Raw genomic sequence first — 20,747 nt, forward strand, 5'->3', positions numbered from 1 at the left:
AGGTTTCTCCCTATGAAATTTCAGTATGAATTCAATTATATTATGATCACTGCCTCTGATGAGTTCCTTTACTTTAAGCTCCTGAATAAGGTCAGGGTTATTGTACAACACCCAATGAAGGATGACCTTTCCCCAAGTCGGCCCAAGCACAAGCTGCTCTGAAAAGCCGTCTCATAGGCATTCAACAAATTCCCTCTCTTGTGATCCGACGCCAACCTGATTTTCCCAATCCCCTCGCATATTGAAATCCCTCATTACAATTGTGACATTACCATTATTACATGCCTTTTCCCTCTAATTACTGTGAATTAACTTAAAGTCACTCCCACAACTTAATAAAGTTTTTTTTATCTGAAAACTATCTACTCCCCCAAAGATTGTACTGAGAAGGCAATTATTTTTTTCAGTCTTGTATGCTTCACACTGAAATAGTGTGAGTTTAACAGTTTCATAACTTCAAAATGTACATGACACAGAAAGACGTTTTCCAATTAGATACAAGGTATAATTAACCATAGTGTGGGAAGTTCTAAGTTGTGTCAATATAATTCCTTCCCTTCATGTTTTAAGGCCTTCTTTTGTAAACTCAACAGGTTTATGTATTCTGTAAAGGTGACGGTCCTTATGTCCATTATCCTACAAGTCTTGCCATAAGCCACTAATTCTTAACCCTTAGCTTCTGATTTGCTAAGTGGAAAGTCTCTATCCACAGTTGAACTTTTAACAGGTTTTTTTTTTTGCTAAGAAGTCAGCCTGATCATTTCCCTCAACAGTGCAATGTTCAGGGACCATAATGTGCAAACATATGAACCAAACTTTGTATATGAAATATTGTTTGATGAGTTTCTAACAGCAAATCTGACCTACTGCTGGAATGACCTATTTTAAGTCTTATCAAAACCAAAAAGAACTCTGAACAAATTACAAATTTGCAAGGACCAATTTCCTCCACCCACTGTAAGCCCAAAAGGATGGCAATGAATTATGCTTCATTTACTGATTAGTGGCTGGCAAGTCATTTCTTTATCATTACCTACAATTCAGACACAAAGAAAGAAAACAGCCACGCCAATATTCCCAGTTAAATTATCATTTCATCCATCTGTAAAAATGGTTACCGAATAATAATACCTTTCATTAATATACCAGTGAACCAGCAGACTCTCAGGCAGAACATAATCCTGTTGTGTTACCTAAGATCAGCTGAAGTCATTGGAAAAGCAAGGTGGTGCTACAGAGAAAGCTACAGTCGGACATGTTGTATCATCCAATACACCCATATTCCCAGCTTGATAAGAGCCCAACCTCCCAAAACTAAAAACATTCTTCTTGTGATGGTCCCAACAGTTCTCTATCACACCTCTAACAGGATGATATTTCTTTACCCCTCAAATTAATCCAGTATGTTAACAACAACTTCACTCTCTGTCATTGTGAGGGCAATTGTCCCATTTCAACCAGTAAAACCGAAACAGCAGACGACCTTACTGCACCACAACACAATCTTAAAGCCTGGGCTGGTATCACATCCAAACAGAATAAATTTGAAGATGAAGCTGATCCTTAAGCCACACAGGTAGAATCAAGAACAGATCGAATTAAACAAATATAAACAAACAACAAAGATTTTCATGTTGCACCCCAGAATACCCACACATATCAATCATTTTACTGATACAGTGCTTCCATGTCAATTTATTATACATCCACATGTCTGGAAAACTTACGACTGACAATTCCTCAAGAGTTTAATCATATAACTTCAAATCATGTGCAGGTCTATTAATCCTGTTTGTAAAACACGTAATGTGTTTTAGTTACTGAAAGCTGAAAATCTTCATCCATTCCCCCACTGTTTGACCTATTAATTGTAAATTCCATCCTATTTACAGTAAAATTGAAGTACCACCTCTAATCTATAAAGTTACATCATCTGCATATAGTGATTTACCCACCAGAATACCTATCTCAGAGAACATATCATTTATCATAGTATTAAATAATGAAGGGCTTCAAATATTGCCTTGCGGGGTTCCATTCTCTGTCTCGTAGAAACACAAACATAACATGCCCACCCATCCCTGCACAGTCCGTCCAAATAAAAAAAAACTCAGATAAATTATGCGATCTTCCCTCATTCCTAATTTCCAAAATTTAATCAGAAGTCCTTCCTTCCATAACATATCATATGCATTTACAATATTAAAGAATACTGCTATTACAACATCTTTATTTAACTGTGCTTTCCTACTATCATCTTCCAAACCAAAAACTGAAACCAATGTCATTATACCCTTCTATAATCGACTCTGATAAAATGCTATATCACCTCTCTTTTCCAAAATATAACACAAGCACTCGATTACTATACATTCCATCAGTTTACATAAATGAGACATTAACAATATCGGCCCAAAACGAGAAGGATCAGACTGGGATCTCCCAGGTTTCAGAACAGGCACAACTGCTGCCATATTCCATGAGGGAGGAAGATGGCCTGATCTCCAAACAGAATTCAAAAATTTAATATTTTAACGAGAGAGTATTACAGTTACATATATCACCCTTTCCTGGGGCGCCTGACCTGCATTAATAATAGACTTCTTAAATTCTTACAAAGAAAACTCTACATTAGTGATACTATCATTACTACAGCTGACTTCCAACACATCAGGGTACAGTATTCACTGAAAAACATATCCCTCCATTGTTTAACTTCTTCAATTAAATTCTCTTAATTATGAATGACAGTAAATGACCCAGCCAGTAACACAACCCTTCCCTGTTTCAGTAATAATCATTTTGCCTTCATTAATTAACACTGGAATAGTATGATCATTTCAAATCCCCCATTTCCTTAACCACATCGCCAACATTTCCAAGTTTAATATCCCTTCCATTATTATCTCAATATGATTCCAATAAATCACCGCCTACCTCATCACGGCCTGTGCCCTTTTATACTTAATAATGTCATTCTGAGACTGATGCATCATCACATAATAACTTACATTTCTCCCCATTTGCTTTACCAAATCCTTCAGCTCTAAGAAGTGCCTCCTGTCCCTGATATACTGGAAATCCAAACTCAAGCTCATGAAGACAGGATGGCTGACTGACGTTCACATTAACGAATCACCGTGAGAGTTCTCATTTGACCGACAGTCACTGCAGCCAGTGACAGCATGGGACGTGTTGGGTCCGAGCTACGATAGGCTGGTGGAAATCTGCCCCATGTTCAGCCCCTCCTCTTCCGCCCCATCGCCATGGCGGAGTTCAGCGAGTGGCTGCTGTTGGTGGTCGCCGGTCTCGGCGTCCACAGGGACGGGCGCGGTTCCCCTTCGCGCCTCGATGAGTCTGTTTCGGCACAGAATGTAGTATTAATGGTAAGACTCTTGGCAGTGTGGAGGGTCAGAGAGATCTTGGGGTCCGTGTCCATACGACACTCAAAGCTGCTGCGCAGGTTGGCAGTGTTGTTAAGAAGGCGTCTGGTGTGATGGCCTTCATCAACCGTGGAACTGAGTTCAAGAGCTGTGAGGGAATGTTGAAGCTATATTAGGAGACATTTAGTCCCCACTTGCAGTACTGTGTTCCGTTCTGGTCACCTCACTAGGAGGATGTGGATACTATAGAGAGAGTGCAGAGGAGATTTACAAGCACGTTGTTCTTGGATTGGAGAGCATGCCTTATGAGAATAGATTGAGTGAACTTGGCCTTTTCCCCTTGGAGCGATGGAGGACGAGAGGTGAGTAGACAAAGCTTAACAGGATGCTGCTCAGATAAAGTGAGACTGGATAATCTAGGGATCTAGTTTCTCTGGAGCAGCTGAGGCTCAGGGAGGTCTGACAAATGTTTACAGGAACGTGAGAGGCACAGACAGAGTGGACAACCGGTATTTTGATCTCTATGGAGGAAATGTCTAATACCAGAGGGCATGCACTTCAGGAGAAAGGGGAAAAACTACCTCATTGATCCTTTTTGCACTATTTAAGTATTTTGTAATTTAGGGTAATTTTGTATCTTGTCTCTGCATAGCTGCTGTTAAAAAAAACAGTTACAAAAGACAATGATTTTAAAAACCTGACTCAGAATGTTTAAAGGAGATGTGCATTGCAAGTTTTGTTTTTCATACCCATCGTGGTGAGTGTCTGGAGTGAATGTCAGGGTTGGTGGTGGAGGCAGATGTGATGGAGGCTATTAGATACCTCCTGAATGTGTGGAGAATGGAGTGATGTGGACCAGGTGTAGGCAGAGGGATTGGTTTAGTAAGGCATGAAATGACAGGTTCAGTTGGTTCAGAACAACACAGTGAGCAGAAGGACCTGTTCAAGGACAAGTACAGCAAGTAGAGCAGGTAAACTGGGTAAAGTGTTCCCAGTCAGAGAACAGACTGTGACGTCAGTGGATATATGTCGTCATCACAGGTACTTTACTGCTGGATAAAATTAATTTTGATATATTTATAAAGATGTGGTGAATTATACTGCTCAGGCATCTCGTCCTAATGAGGAAATTACAATTGCTGTGAAAGCTGCAGAAAGGTATCTTGGTGTAACTGGTGTTATGTGGGAAGCTGTAATGGGTGGGGTATCTGTATCACAGTCTACTTGTGAAGGGACAGAATGGGATTAAAATATTTGGAGTGGAATGCGAGAAGCCAGATTTATAACGTTCAAGACTTTAAGAGTGTATTTCTGATTTTTCAGATGCTCCCGATGTTATATGTATTCAGGAACCTGGTTATTTGCACATTTTAAGTTTTGAGTGTATGATTATATTGCTGTTCGGCTTGACAGGTTAGTTGGTACAGGGGTGGCCAGGATATAGAGTTGCGGATGTCAATGAAATAGATGTGGGATTTTTTGTACAGATATTTTATTCAACAGGTAGGTGTATAAAAGTAGTTAATTTTTACAACCCTTGTAGAAAAAATTCTATTGATTTGTGTGAAAGTGTATGCAGTTCTCGCTCACCAAGGGGTGTATGGTGTGGGGATTTTAACGCACATAGTTCACTGTGGGGTGGAATGCGGAATGATGGTAATGGTTTAATTGAGGAAGAGTTTTTCAACTTGTCTGTCTGAATGGGTACGAGATTTAATGTTCATAGCAGTTCTGAAACTGCTACAGAATGTTGAGGAAGATGTGTTATTTTACAATGAAAGGTTATGTCATGTTATTTAGCAAACTGCGTTGGAAATGATTCCCATTACAAACGGAATAGTAGGAGAAAGGCTGTACCATGGTGGACTGAGGAGTGTGCAGAGGTAATTAGGGGGAGAAATAATGCGTTTGGGAAAATGAAGAAGTATCCGTCTTTGAGTGACCTTATTAAATATAAAAGGGCGCAGGCCTGGTGAGGAAAGTGGTGAAGATTGCTATAAAGGTTTTCTGGAGGTCATATTGTGATCATATTGAAAAGAGATTGGCAGTTCAGACGTCTCCAGAAAAGGATGACATGTTATTGTCTGATCAGACATATGGCTGACAACTCCCTTGAGATAATATTACAATTTCTGATTTGAATTTGGAGATTTGACCATCTTCCTCATGGAAAATGGTTGTAGTAGTGCCCATTCTAAAAGCTGGGAGCTCCACGTCTGATCTTTCTGGTTATAGGCCACTATCGTTAGGTCTCATTTATGTAAACGTATGGAATTGATGGTAATCGAACGCTTGAGCTATTTTTGGAAAGGAGAGGTGATTTTGCGTTTTATCAGAGTGGATATCAGAAGGGTAGAATTATATTGGATTCAGTCTTATGTTTGGAAGATCATATTACGAAAGCACAGGTAAATATAGATGTTGTATTCGCAAAATATGTTGATATTGAAAAGGCTGATGATATTTATGGTAGGAGGGACTTTTGATTATATTTTGGAAATGAGTTTGAGGGGGTGATTGAATAATTTTTATCTGAGTTTTTTTATTAGGACATCCTGTGCAGGTGCGGGTGGGCAGGTTATATTCGGGTTCTATTAGATAGAGACTGGGACCCCACGAGACAGTATTCATTATTTCATATTATGATTAATAATGTTTTCTCTGAGATAGGTTCTGGGGTGTGTAAATTACTATCTGTAGATGATGGAGGTTTATGGATCGGAGGTAGAAATTTCATTTTTACTGAATATAGGATGCAATTAACAATTAATAAGGTCGTACAGTCGGCAAATAGTGGGATTTAATTTTTCAGTGGCAAAAAGAAACACAAGTCGTGTGTTTCATAAGCAGGATTAACAGACCTGTGCTTGATTTGAAATCATATGATCAAACTCTTGAAGACGTGTCAGTGTTAAGATTTTAAGGCTTACCCTGATCTGTGCGCACCTCAAACCTATCGACACCTCGAAATTCACCCACATACCTAGACCTGTGCGCACCCAAACCCGCTGACATCCCCACATGCACATTAAATTATCACAGAGCAAGAATCATTTCAAACACTTCACAAAATAGCTGCTTCCACCTCAAATCAAATAGCAAGAACAAAGTTCAAATTTCGAAGCGCATTTGTTTTTATAAGTCTCTATAAATAAAACAGGCTTGAGATTTATTACACCCGTAAATCCAGGGGCTCCCCAAATCCGTGTACATCCCTAAATCAGCCGAGACATCCAAATCTGTGTGCAGCCCTAAATGCTGCCAAATGCCTGTTCACCCTCAAACGCTCAAAGCAGTGTGCACCCCCAAATGCACCGACATGCCCTGAAACCTTCGTACACTCGCAAATCAATGTGCAGCCCCATTTCCATGTGCACCCCCAAACCCGCTGTCTCCCCAACATGCACATTACATTATCTCAGAGCAAGAATCATTTCAAACACTTCACAAAATAGGTGCCTCCATCTTCAAAGGTTCAAAATGCAAACTGCATTCATTTTTAAAGTGTTTCTGTATGTCTGCATCTCTGTGTGTTTATATGCGTCTTCGTCTGTGTCTGTCCGCCTTTTTGTGTGTCTGTTTGTATTCGTGTCAGAGATCAGCTCGCAGACAGCGCTCGGTCTTTGTCGTGACGGCGTAGCTACTGAGAACACACGGCTATCCTGTCTACTCCACACTCCCCTCCCCCGCCTGTTCTGTAGCACACAAAAGGAGAACGAACCGGCCTCTCCCGGAAACCACAAGCCGTTATTTTCTGTGAAAACAGCGGATCTTTCTAAACAGTGAAGAATCTTACAACATCTAAAATTCACTGTGCCTGTCAACCCGTCATCACAGTGAGGGGTGGGGGATGTGGGAACGGGTGGGTGCCGGGGAAACCGAGCTACAGAAAAGGGGGAAATGGGGAGAAGGCGATCGGCAGGTGAAGCGTTGGGCAGAACGGGAGAAAGAGACAATAAGGGAGAGAAGAAGAGCACTGGGTGGATAGGGTAGGGAGTAATGTGTGGAGGAAAGAGTAGGGGAGCGGGGAAGAGAACGAATGAAGAGAGGAGGACAGAAAGAAAGACATTGAGGCTATATATTTATTTAGTCTCTCTCTCTTCCGTACTCTCCACTCTCCTCCACACTCCCCTCCCCCGCCTATTCTGTAGTACATAAAAAGGGAACAAACTGGCCTCTCCCGGAAACCACGTCTTTATCTTCTGAGAGAACATTCTGGCTGTGCAAACAACGGAGAATTACACAACATCAGACAGTTCACTGTGTGTGTCAACCATCATCACAGTGCGGGTGTGGTGGGGACGGGAGGGTGACGGGGAAAGCGAGCTGCAGCAAAGGAGGAATTGGAACGAAGGCGAGCGGCAGGCAAAGCGTTGGGTAGAAAGGGAGAAAGAGACAAAATGGAAAGAGGAAGGGAAGTGAGTGGGTAGGGGAGAGTAGAATGTGTGGAGGAAAGAGTGTGGCAGTGGGGATGGGAACAGATGAAGGGAGGAGAGAGAGAAAGGGAGAGTGTGGAAAATAGACGAGGGAGAGGAGGAAGAGAAAGGAGGAGGGAGTGGGAGACAAGAGATGGTGAGAGGGAGACTGTGAGGGAACGGGGAAGAGAAGGTGGCGAGGGTGGGAAGCGGTGAGAATGGCGGCAGAAGAGCGGGCAGAGTTTGAGCCAAAGAGGAGGAACAAGCAATTTCTGGAAATCAGGGTGAAGGGCAATGGGGGAACTTGTGTGTGTGTGTGTGTGTGTGCGTGTGTGTGTGTGTGTGTGTGTGTGTGTGTGTGCGTGTGTGTGTGCGTGTGTGTGTGTGTGTGTGTGTGTGTGTGTGTGTCTGTGTGTCTGTGTGTGCGTGTACTTACCTGTGTGCATGTGAGTGTCTGTGTCTGTTTGCTCTTCAACAACTCTAAAATCCCTGGCCCTGATCTCCTCACTTTGACCACGGATGTCCACTACCTATTCACTTCTATCCCCAGCAGGAAATCCTTAAAACACGTCGCTTTCTTCCCAACAACAGACCCACCCAATTTCCATTCATCTACACTTTATCTGGAGTCAGAGAGCCCTATAACACACAAGCAAACCTCTTTGCCCATATGTCCGTACCGGATTGTTACTCTGCCGAGTCCCATAACCGCAGCTAGACCATGGACCTCAATACCCTCCCGTCCATGTACTGATCCAAATTTCTCTGCAATGAAATCCATAACTTCCACTGACAGCTCTTCCCACACCCTCACCACCCTCGGACTGAAGGGATTCCCACTCAGGTTCCTCTTAAATATTTCACCTTTCACCGTTAAACTGCGACCTCTAGTTGTCATCTCACCCAACCTCAGAGGAAAAAAAAACCTGCCCGCATTTCCCCTGTCAACAACATCTGCGAAATCTCACTTCATTTTCCAACACTAAAGGGATTAAAGCCCTTACCTTGTTCGAAAGCTTTGAGTCCTCATGTCTCAGCAAACCGATTGTCAATGTTCTCTGCACTCTTTCAAATTTGTTGCTAGTTTTCCTTCAAGCAGGTAACAAAAACTACACACAATAATCCAGATTGGGCCTCACCAACGTCTTAAATAACTCAACATAACATCCAATCTTCTGTACTTTGATTTATGAAGTCCAATGTACCAAAAGCTCTCGTTTCGACGCTATCTACCCGTGACGCCACTTTCAAGTAATTATAGAACATAGAATACTACAGCACATTACCGGCCCTTCGGCCCACAATGTTGTGCCGACCCTCAAACCCTGACTCCCATATGACGCCCCACCTTAAATTCCTCCACATACCTGTCTACTAGTCTCTTAAATTTCACTAGTGTATCTGCCTCCACCACTGACTCAGGCAGTGCATTCCACGCACCAACCACTCTCTGAGTGAAAAAACTCCCACTAATATCCCCCTTGAACTTCCCACCCCTTACCTTAATCCCATGTGCTCTTGTATTGAGCAGCGGTGCCCTGGGGAAGAGACGCTGGCTATCCGCTCTATCTATTCCTCTTCATATCTTGTACACCTCTATCATGTCTCCTCTCATCCTCCTTCTCTCCAAACAGTAAAGCCCTAGATCCCTTAATCTCTGATCATAATGCATACTCTCTAAACCAGGCAGCATCCTGGTAAATCTCCTCTGTACCCCTATCCAATGCTTCCACATCCTTCCTATAGTGAGGCGACTAGAACTGGACACAATACTCCAAGTGTGGCCTAACCAGAGTTTTATAGAGCTGCATCATTACATCGCGACTCTTAAACTCTATCCCTCGGTTTATGAAAGCTAACACCCCATAAGCTTTCTTAACTACCCTATCCACCTATGAGGCAACATTCAGCGATCTGTGAACATGTACCCCCAGATCCCTCTGCTGCTCCACACTACCAAGTACTTTGTACTCTGCCTTGGAGTTCGTCCTTCCAAAGTTTACCACCTCACACTTCTCCGGGTTGAACTCCATCTGCCACTTCTCAGCCCACTTCTGCATCCTATCAATGTCCCTCTGCAATCTTCGACAATCCTCTACACTATCTGCAACACCACCAACCTTTGTGTCATCTGAAAACTTGCCAGCTCACTCTTCTACCCCCATATCCAGGTCGTTAATAAAAATCACGAAAAGTAGAGGTCCCAGAACAGATCCTTGTGGGACACCACTAGTCGCAATCCTCCAATCCTAATGTGCTCCCTCTACCACGACGCTCTGCCTTCTTCAGGCAAGCCAATTCTGAATCACCTGGCCAAGCTTCCCTGGATCCCATGCCTTCTAACTTTCTGAATAAGCCTACCGCGTGGAACCTTGTCAAATGTCTAAGATCCATATAGATCACATCCACTGCACTACCCTCATCTACATGCCTGGTCACCTCCTCAAATAACCCTATCAGGCTTGTTAGACGCGATCTGCCCTTCACAAAGCCATGCTGACTGTCCCTGAACAAACCATGATTCTCTAAATGCCTTTAGATCCTATCTCTAAGAATCTTTTCCAACAGCTTTCCCATAACAGACGTAAGGCTCATGGTCTATAATTACCCGGACTATCCCTACTACCTTTTTTGAACAAGGGGACAACATTCGCCTCCCTCCAGTCCTCCGGTACCATTCCCGTGGACAACGAGGACATAGAGATCCTAGCCAGAGGCTGAGCAATCTCTGCCCTCGCCTCGTGGAGCAGCCTGGGGAATATTCCGTCAGGCCCCGGGGACATATCGGTCCTAATGTATTTTAACAACTCCAACACCTCCTCTCCCTTAATATCAACATGCTCCAGAACATCAACCTCACTCATATTGTCCTCACCATTATCAAGTTCCCTGTCATTGGTGAATACCGAAGAGAATCATTCATTGAGGACCTCGCTCACTTCCACAGCTTCCAGGCACATCTTCCCACGTTTATATCTAATCGATCCTACCTTCACTCCTGTAATCCTTTTTTTCTTCACATAATTGAAGAATGCCTTGGGGTTTTCCTTTGCCCTACTCGCCAAGGCCTTCTCATGCCCCCTTCTTGCTCTTCTCAGCCCCTTACCTGTTACAGAAAGCGTTGACAAGCTGAGGTACTTGCCAAAGTGGGTGTTACTAAGTACTGATCAGCGGGTGCCTAAACTTTTGCTTCAGGCTGCTTTCCTTTTTTTTGAAACTAGAAGAGATGGAAATAAAATAATAATAATATTCTTGCTTAAATATTAAAGAAATGTGTCGTCATTAACTTTATGCCCTTGGAAATCAGGTCATCTTTTACCCGCTTATCTATTCACAGTTGCAGACATTTTGAGCAGAGGTGCCCAAACCTTTGCATGCCACTGTACGCTCAAGCTTTTCAATCGGCTGTAAGGCATCCCTACAATCGCAAAGATTATTTACCGCATTGAATACTGAAGCAAAGTATTTTTTTTTACGTACATCGGTTATCTCCTCCGGACCCATGCACTCTTTTCCACTGACATACTTGATTGGTCCTATTTTCTCACGTCCTATCCTCTTGCTCTTCACATACTTGTAGAATGCCTTGGGGTTTTATTTAATCCTGCTCGCCAAGTCCTTCTCATGGTCGCTTCTAGCTCTTCTAATTTCAGTCATTAGCTCCTTCCTGCTAGCCTTATAATCCCGACATCTCTATCATTGCCTAATTCTTTTAACCTTTCGTAAGCTTTTCTTTTATTCTTGCCTCTAGAGAGGTACCGGAATTCAAAGATTCTGGGATACACAGACAGACGCATGAAGAGGCACGGCGATCCAGAGGCACAGAAATAGCGAGGCGCGCGTATCCAGAGAACCTCTGATATGGGGATACAATGATACGGCGATACACAGACTGAGGGATGGAGAGACACAGGGACACATTGATACGGAGACATTGGAATACAGAGGCACCGCGATAGACATATACAGGGATGCAGTGATACAGAAGCACAGGGTTGAAGGGAAACAAGGATACAGGGACTCAAAGATACAGATAAAAAAAGATGAAGAGGCACAGGGATACAGAGGGAGAGGGAGAGAGCGATACCGGTAAGCAATGATATAGAGGCAGGGATACAGGGAAAGGAGGATAGAGTGACACAAGGATAGGATGTTACAGGGATGCAGTGATATAGAGACAGGGATACCGAGAAGGACTGATACAGAGGCACAGGGATACAGAGTCAGAGGGATAGAGCGATTCCAGTGATGCAGTTATATAGAGACAGGAATACAGAGGAAGAATGATACAGTGACAGAAGGTTTATAGAGACAGAGGGATTTAGAGATACAGGGATGCAGTGATATAGAGACAGGGATACAGAGGAAGAAGGGTACATTGGCACAGGGTTACAGAGGCACAGGGATAGAAAGGTACAGACATATAGCGATAGTAAGATACGGAGTCACATAGAACGAGCGATATAGGGAGACAAGTATACAGGGATACAGGAGCAGTCAAAAACAGAGGATAAAGTTACATAGAGAGGACTGTTAGATCTGCAATCCGGCGGAGATTCAGCAAAAGGTATGCTGCGTTGTCCGGATTCTTATTATGGAAAGTGGTGTAGGGTATTGCCTGGGTTTTGAGCTGTATTGACTGTGAGGCCTGGTTAGCGGGAGGTGTGACATGGGACATACGCACAGAAAGCCGTTTCTTTCCGAGAGCGGAATACCCGTTGTCAATCTGAAATGTTACCAACGCTCCAAAGTTTATTATTAACTTGATCGCTTCTGCTCCCTGCCAGAACTGAATCCTCAAAAAGACACCATGTTCCGCCAGGTGCCGAGTGAGAGTCAACGAGTCTCAGCGCAGTTATGATTTCGAATGTCGTTTTGCCATATTGTCCAGTGTTTCCCCAATCGGCACTTCATTGCTCAGAATTAGGATTACCGCAATTCTGACTATGTAGTGACATGGGATGTAATAACAGTCCTGGTCACCTTCTCCAAGCCGTCGGGTATTCGTTCCTTTTCTCAGTGGATTGTTCATTTGAATTCATTCGCAGCTGTTTCATTTACAGCTTTTTTTTTCCCCTCCACTTTACGTAGAGAAATTGCTTTGGCACAGTAGAGCCAGAAATCCACATGGCACAGAAGTAGCCTCACTGGTCATGATTCTATTGCCAACCACTTCGAGAATATTTAATTTTACCTGGAGCTTGACTACAGTTTTCTGGTTCTGAACAATTTTTCTCTGTATCCCTGTCTCGACATCACTGCATCCTTGTATCGTTCTATTCCTCTGACTCTGCAGCCCTGTGCCTCTGTATTTTTCTTTCTCTGTAGCCATGTCTCGACATCGCTGCATCCCGGTATCTCTATATCCTTGAGTTACTGTATACTTCTTTCTGTTTATCGCTGTCTCTACATCACTTTAGACCTGTATCGCTCTACCCCTCTGTCTCTGTATCCCTGTACATCTGTATCCATCTTTCTCTGTATCCGTGAATCCCTGTATTCCTGTATCTCTGTATCACCGAATCCCTGTATGTGTGCATCCCTGTGTCTCTGTGTCCTCTTTCCTCTGTACCCTGTGCCTGTATATCACTGCATCCCTGTGTCTCTCCATCCCTCAGTCTGCCTATCGCCTTATCTTTTTTTTATCCCGCTATCACAGGTTCTCTGGATACGCGCGCCTCTCTATTTCTGTGTCTCTGGATCGCCGTGCCTCTGCATCCCTGTTTCTGTGTATCCCGGCATCCCTGAATTCCTGTATCTCTCTTTCCCTGTGTTTCTGTATCCCTGTATCGTTGTATCCATTTATCTCCGTATCCCTGCATCCCTAGTCTCTGTATCCCTGTAACTCTGTTTCCCTGCGTCTCTGCATCCCTGTGTCTCCGTTACTCTCTGTCTCGGTATGTCTATATCATTGCTTCTCATTCTTTGTGTCTCTCTGTCTGTTTCTCCATCCAGCTACCTCAGTATCTCTATATCGGTGGTAAAGAAAGCAAATGCAATGCTGGCATTCATTCCGAGAGTGTATGTAAGGCATTGACTTTGGCCAGACTGCAGTTCGAGTATTGTAAGTACTTCTGTGGGCCTTATCTGGGAGGAGATGTGATGCGTTGGTGTATCCGGATGAGGTTCAATATATTATTCTGCAAATGACAGGGTTAACCGGACGAGGGGCGCTTAATAGCCCTGTGCCTTTACTCGCTGGATTTTACAGGAATGATGGGGAGTGGTCGATCTCACAGAAACATTTGCGCAAACATACCCTTTCTCCAGCGTGAAGACTGCAATTATGCCCTGGCCAAACCAGGTAGGTATCCGACGGCAAACGTAGTACCACATAATTCTCCAAAGTTTGACAAAGTTTTTGTTCCTGAGAGTCATAACTTTTAAAAGCGCGGTTTGTGTGCATGATGGAGTTGAAAGCTTCACATTGTAGTACCTGGAAAATAATCGTTAAGAGCCAGAGAACTCTTTTGCCACAAAATACTTTAACTGTGTAAGCTGAAAAAAAAATAAGCTATAAATGGAATCAAGTGAACAATGCACTGTACAAATGAATACTAGAGGGGTGGGTTGAGGCGAACATGATTGTTATTACACCACGTGTGGCTGCATAGTGAGAATTGTGAAGAGTTCTGAGCTTCAAAATAAAGATACGATAATAGAAGCACTAGACAATATGCCAAAATGACTTACGAAATGGCAACTACGCTGAGACATGATGTCTCTCACTCGTCATTGGAAGAACATAGCATCTGTTTGAAGCTTACAGATCCGGCATGGGAATGAATTTAAAAAGTTAATGGTAAAACTTAGAACGTCACCTGATATTTCGGGGCGGCAACGGGGAAAATGCGGCTTTCTGAACGTATTGACAACCAGGCATTTCTCACTGTTCACCACCTGGCCTCATTGTCAAAGTAGCTGAAAACCCGCGCAATTCCCTACCACACTCTCCATAATCACTGAACTGATCCGGACAGCGACAAACACCATAACAACCTCTTCAGTATAAATATAGGAACATCTCCGACATGATTACAAGTGTTTCAGTCCTCTGCATAATTGTATCCCTGCATCCCTGTACCCCAGTGTTCCCATATCTCTTTATCCCTCTTCACTGTATTCCTGTGTCTCTGTATCTCTGTATCGCTTTATCCCTGATTCCTTGTATCACTGTATTCTGTGTCTCTGTAGCTCAGTATCCCTGTATCCCTCTGTCCCTGTCTTCTTATCTCTGCATCTTTGTATGCCTCTACCCCTCTATCTCTGTATCCCTGTGTCTCCGTATCCCAATATCCGTGTATCCCTATTTGTGTCTCTGTATCCCTGTGACCCCGTGTCTCTATCCTGTATTTCTGTATCCCTATGTCCCAGTCTCTCTATCCTGTATTCCTGTCTCCCTGTCTCCCTGTGTCTCTGTATCTACGTATGGCTCTCCCTATATAATTATGTCACTGTATACCTGCATCTCTTTTCCCTATATGCCTGTCTCCCTATACCCCAGCATCTCTGCTTCCCCGTATAGCTGTATCTCTGAATCTCTGTGTCTTTTTATCTCTGTGTCCTTGTATCCTTGCATACTTGTATCCTTGTGTCGCTTTATTTATGTGCCTCTGAATCTATGTATCTCACTATCTGTATCTCTGCATCATGTATCCCGGTGTTTCTGTGTCACTGTGTCTCTGTATCCTTCTTTCTATGTACCACTGTGTCCCATTCTCCCTATCCCAGTGTCTCCGTAACACATATCCCTTTATCACTCTATAGCTATCTCCATATCCCCGTGCCTCTGTATCCCTGTGTTTCTGCATTCCAGCATACCTGGTTTCCTATATCCCTGTGTTTCTCTATCCTTGTGTCTCTGTATCCATCTGTATCTGCATCCCAGCACATCTCTATTCCGGTATCCCTGTGTCCCCGTGTCTGCTTGTCCCTGTGTCTGCTTTTCCCCAGGTCTCTGAATATCGGTATCTCTGTATCGATTTATCACTTTACCTATGTATCCCCGTATCCCTTATCCCTGTATTATTGTGCTTCTGTATCCCGGTATACCTGTCCCGGTATACCTGTATTACAGTATCCCTGTATCCCTGTGTCTCCTTATCCCCGCGTTACTGAATCTCTATACCTCCGTATCTCTCTGTCACTTTATCCCCATGAATTTGTGTCCCTGTACCTCTGTATTGCTCGGTCACTTATCGCCATGTCTCTCTATCCCCGAATCTCTGTGTCCGTTTATCTCTGCATCTCCGTATCCCTATGTATCTGTTTCCCTGCGTGTCCGCATTATTGTCGCCTTATTTCACCGTATCTCTGCATGGCTGATCGTTTTTCTCTATCTCCACCTCCACCCAGTTTTTGTTTCTCCCCGTAACCTTTGATGCCATGTTCAATCAAGAACCTATCAATATCTGCCTGAAAAACGCTTAACAGGCGAACCTCCACAGCTGCATGTGGCAACGAGTGTCACAAATTCGTCACCTTTTAGCGAAAGAAATTTCTCCGCGTCCCTGTTCTGAAAGGATGCCCCTCTATCCTGAGGCTATGCTCTCTTGCCCTGGACTCTCCCACCATGGGAAACACCCTTTCCAAAACTACTTTTTTCTTCCTTTCAAAATTCGAAAGATTTCAATGAGATCCCCCCTCATCCTTCTGAAATCCAGCGAGTGCAGACCAAGCGCCGTCAAACGTTCGTCGTATGATATCCATTTCATTCCTGGAATCATCCATGTGAACCTCCTCTGGACCCCCTCCAATAGATGTTTCAGAAAGGACAGGAAAGGTGCCAAAAGTGTGGGGGCTTGGCACTGCTGATGAGAATCAGGTTTGCAGAAAGGGTTGAAGCAATGTAGAGATTGTCACTGAGTTTCTCTGGGTGGAAGTTAGAAACATGAGGGGGTCAGTAACTCTACTGGTGTTTTTTTTATCGACCACCCAACAGTTGTGGCTATTTCTCCAGGTTGAGGATGATGGCCTTCCTTCCGTTGATCTATTTATAGGCTCTCAAGTGGCTTATGAGCCCAATCTTGGCTTTGAAAGTTCTTCCGCATTCAGGACAGGTAGTTCCAGATGGCAGATCGGGCTTTGGTTGTTGCTGCCTCTCTTTCCATTTTCTTCTCTTTTCTTCTAATTCTGCACACTTGTTGGCTTCGAAAGTTGCTGTTCCTTCTCGGATGATGGCTTGCCAGAGTTTCCTGTCCTTGGCATTGGTTTCCCAGTTGTTGATGCCGATGTTACATTTCTTCATGTTGACTTTAAAGACGTCTTTGAATCTCTTCTGTTGTCCGCCTCTTTTACGTTTGCCTTCTTTAAGCTGGGAGTACAAGATTTGTTTCTGCAGCCGTTCATCTTTCACCCGAGCAACATGACCGCTCCACTTTAGTTGGTTCTTGATGACGTAGGCGTCAATGCTTGTTGTTTTTGCTTCATTTAGCACACTGACGTTGGTTCTTCTATCTTCCCAGCTGATATTTAAGATGTTTCGAAGACACCGTTGATGGAACTATTCAAGTGCCTTCAGATGTCGTCGGCATGTTGTCCAGGTTTCTGATATATACAGGAGCGTTGGGATCACCACTGCTCTGTACACTAACATTTTGGTGTCTGTTCGGATGTCACGATCATGACACACACTTGTTCGAAGACGTCCAAAAGCTGTTCCAACGTATTTAAGACGATGTTGGATCTCGTCATTAAGGTCGAGATTGGAGGAGAGGTGACTTCCAAAATACGGAAAGTGATCCACGTTTTCCAGGGTTATTTCATCAAGCTCAATTGATGGTTCTATCCGATTTGTCTCAGTTGGTGAAGGTTAGTAGATGATCTGGGTCTTCATGGAATTGATGGTAAGTCGATGTTTCGTGTATGCATGTTTGAAGGCAGTCAGAATCTGTTGTAGGTGGTTTTGTGAGACAGCTGCAACACAATTGTCATCTGCGTATTGGAACTCGATGAGGGAGCTCGTGGGTATCTTGTTTTTGGACTTGAGATGGGCAAGATTGAAAAGCCTGCCATCTGTTCTGAAGACAATTTCGATTCCTGAGGGTACGTCGTCCTTGATGATATGGATGATTGCCACACTGAAGATGGTGAACAAAGTTGGGGCAATCACGCATCCCTGTTTCACTCCTGATCTAACCTGAAAAGGCTCAATGTTACTGTTGCTGACCACGACTGAGGCAAGCATGCCTTCGTGAAGGAGTCTGAGGATTTGAATGTACTTTTCCGGGCATCCATAGGTGGATAGGATATCCCATAGTAGACCACATTCTTGCTACTGTTTGACATGTTGTCATGAAAACTACCTTTCCCACAATGTCAAGAAAACAAAGCAGTAAAACATGAATTCAGAGTGGGTGCCGTCAAGCTTCCGTCTGCAACATGGGTATAGAACTGAAAGGGTAGAAGGCGTCAGGTTCCGAGCAGTATCAACGCCAATAGCCACTCCTGATCAAACCATGTGAACACCACAGCATAGAAGGCCAGCCTAAGCATTCTCAGCAAAATAAAGAAATTTTTAGTTATCCCGTCGAGCGCTGACAGTTTTTATTGATGTACCAGAGAAAGCATTCAGCTTTCTGTCTGGGAGCATCGCGGCATGAATTGCTGGCTGCCCTGCGTGTGGCCGCAAGAGACATCACCGGAAAAATCTTCCCCTCAGTGTATTCGGTCTAATAAAGCGCCAGCAGAAACAAAGGAGCCACTCACTCCCCCCAACCCCCCGTCAGAGAGTCCCTCTTTACCCTGTCCCATCCGGCTGAAGGAGCCACTCACTCCCCCAACCCCCCGTCAGAGAGTCCCTCTTTACCCTGTCCCATCCGGCTGAAGGAGCCACTCACTCCCCCCACCCCCCGTCAGAGAGTCCCTCTTTACCCTGTCCCATCCGGCTGAAGGAGCCACTCACTCCCCCAACCCCCCATCAGAGAGTCCCTCTTTACCCTGTCCCATCCGGCTGAAGGAGCCACTCACTCCCCCAACCCCCCGTCAGAGAGACCCTCTTTACCCTGTCCCATCCGGCTGAAGGAGCCACTCACTCCCCCCACCCCCCGTCAGAGAGTCCCTCTTGACCCTGTCCCATCCGGCTGAAGGAGCCACTCACTCCCCCCACCCCCCGTCAGAGAGTCCCTCTTTACCCTGTCCCATCCGGCTGAAGGAGCCACTCACTCCCCCAACCCCCCGTCAGAGAGACCCTCTTTACCCTGTCCCATCCGGCTGAAGGAGCCACTCACTCCCCCCAACCCCCCGTCAGAGAGTCCCTCTTGACCCTGTCCCATCGGGCTGAAGGAGCCACTCACTCCCCCAACCCCCCGTCAGAGAGTCCCTCTTTACCCTGTCCCATCCGGCTGAAGGAGCCACTCACTCCCCCAACCCCCCGTCAGAGAGTCCCTCTTTACCCTGTCCCATCCGGCTGAAGGAGCCACTCACTCCCCCCACCCCCCGTCAGAGAGTCCCTCTTTACCCTGTCCCATCCGGCTGAAGGAGCCACTCACTCCCCCAACCCCCCGTCAGAGAGTCCCTCTTTACCCTGTCCCATCCGGCTGAAGGAGCCACTCACTCCCCCAACCCCCCGTCAGAGAGTCCCTCTTTACCCTGTCCCATCCGGCTGAAGGAGACACTCACTCCCCCAACCCCCCGTCAGAGAGTCCCTCTTTACCCTGTCCCATCCGGCTGAAGGAGCCACTCACTCCCCCCAACCCCCCCGTCAGAGAGTCCCTCTTGACCCTGTCCCATCCGGCTGAAGGAGCCACTCACTCCCCCAACCCCCCGTCAGAGAGTCCCTCTTTACCCTGTCCCATCCGGCTGAAGGAGCCACTCACTCCCCCAACCCCCCGTCAGAGAGTCCCTCTTTACCCTGTCCCATCCGGCTGAAGGAGACACTCACTCCCCCAACCCCCCGTCAGAGAGTCCCTCTTGTCCCTGTCCCATCCGGCTGAAGCTACAAAAGTTTGGAAGCGCCAGGCTCAAGGACAGGTCGACGCGACCGCTATCAAACTCCTGACGATATTTCCTTGCAGTGCGACAGACTCATAGCAACCAATCTACGTGATGTGCTTGCACTAACTCGCTTATCAATGGTACACTAATCCGGTAACTTTCATTCCTTTGGTTTAGTATAGCTCAGTGTTCTGTGGTAGATTTGATTTCTATAAACAGTGTGAAAGAGACGCCTTTCACTGTGTCCTGGTCCGTGAGGCAAGAGGAAACCGAAACCGAATGTGGAAAAAATCTCTCTCTCAGTTCGACTCATCCTGCATTTTAAACTTTTGGGAATCTTGCCCGAGGACTCTCAAGTCTCTTTGCGCCCCGGATTTCTGAATTCGCTGCCTGCTCAGAAAACCAGCTGCGCTTCCGTTTTCCCTCTAAGAAAGAGCGTGACCATACATTCCTCTGAGCGGTTTATATTGCCGAGATCGTGTTTGACATCTGATTCTGCTTGCCAGCACAGTGACGGTCAGCTTTTATGTCAAGGACAGCTCATTCGCGTGATCCAAATCATTCTAGATTATTTCTTTAACTGGGACCAGAGGAGAGGATGTCTGCCTCTCTGCATGCCAGAAGATGAACATGGAGACAATCTGACGCAAGAATAAATTAATTAAAACTCCATCCTCCAGCCTGCCCTTAATGTCATTTGGAGTATCTCTGACACCTCCCTCCTCCTTCTGGTTCTCTCCGTCTTCCTCTCTGGAGACAAACTGTCAAACATTCATTTCAGACACCAACTGATTCCAACGGGTATACCGAATATTCCTTTTCCCACCCTAACTTCTGTACAAATGTTATTTTCTTTACACAGTCTCTTCGCCTCTGCCGCATCTGTTACCAGGAAAGGGCCGTCAGTTTTTAAGAGGTGTCCTTTTTCTTTAGGGAACGTGGCTTCCGTACTGATGCGGTCTTCACCTGCATCTCCTCCATTTCCTGTACATCCACACACACCCCATTTTCCCCC

This window comes from Mobula birostris, chromosome 20 (assembly GCF_030028105.1).
Source record: "Mobula birostris isolate sMobBir1 chromosome 20, sMobBir1.hap1, whole genome shotgun sequence".
In the NCBI taxonomy this organism is placed as follows: Eukaryota; Metazoa; Chordata; class Chondrichthyes; order Myliobatiformes; family Myliobatidae; genus Mobula; species Mobula birostris.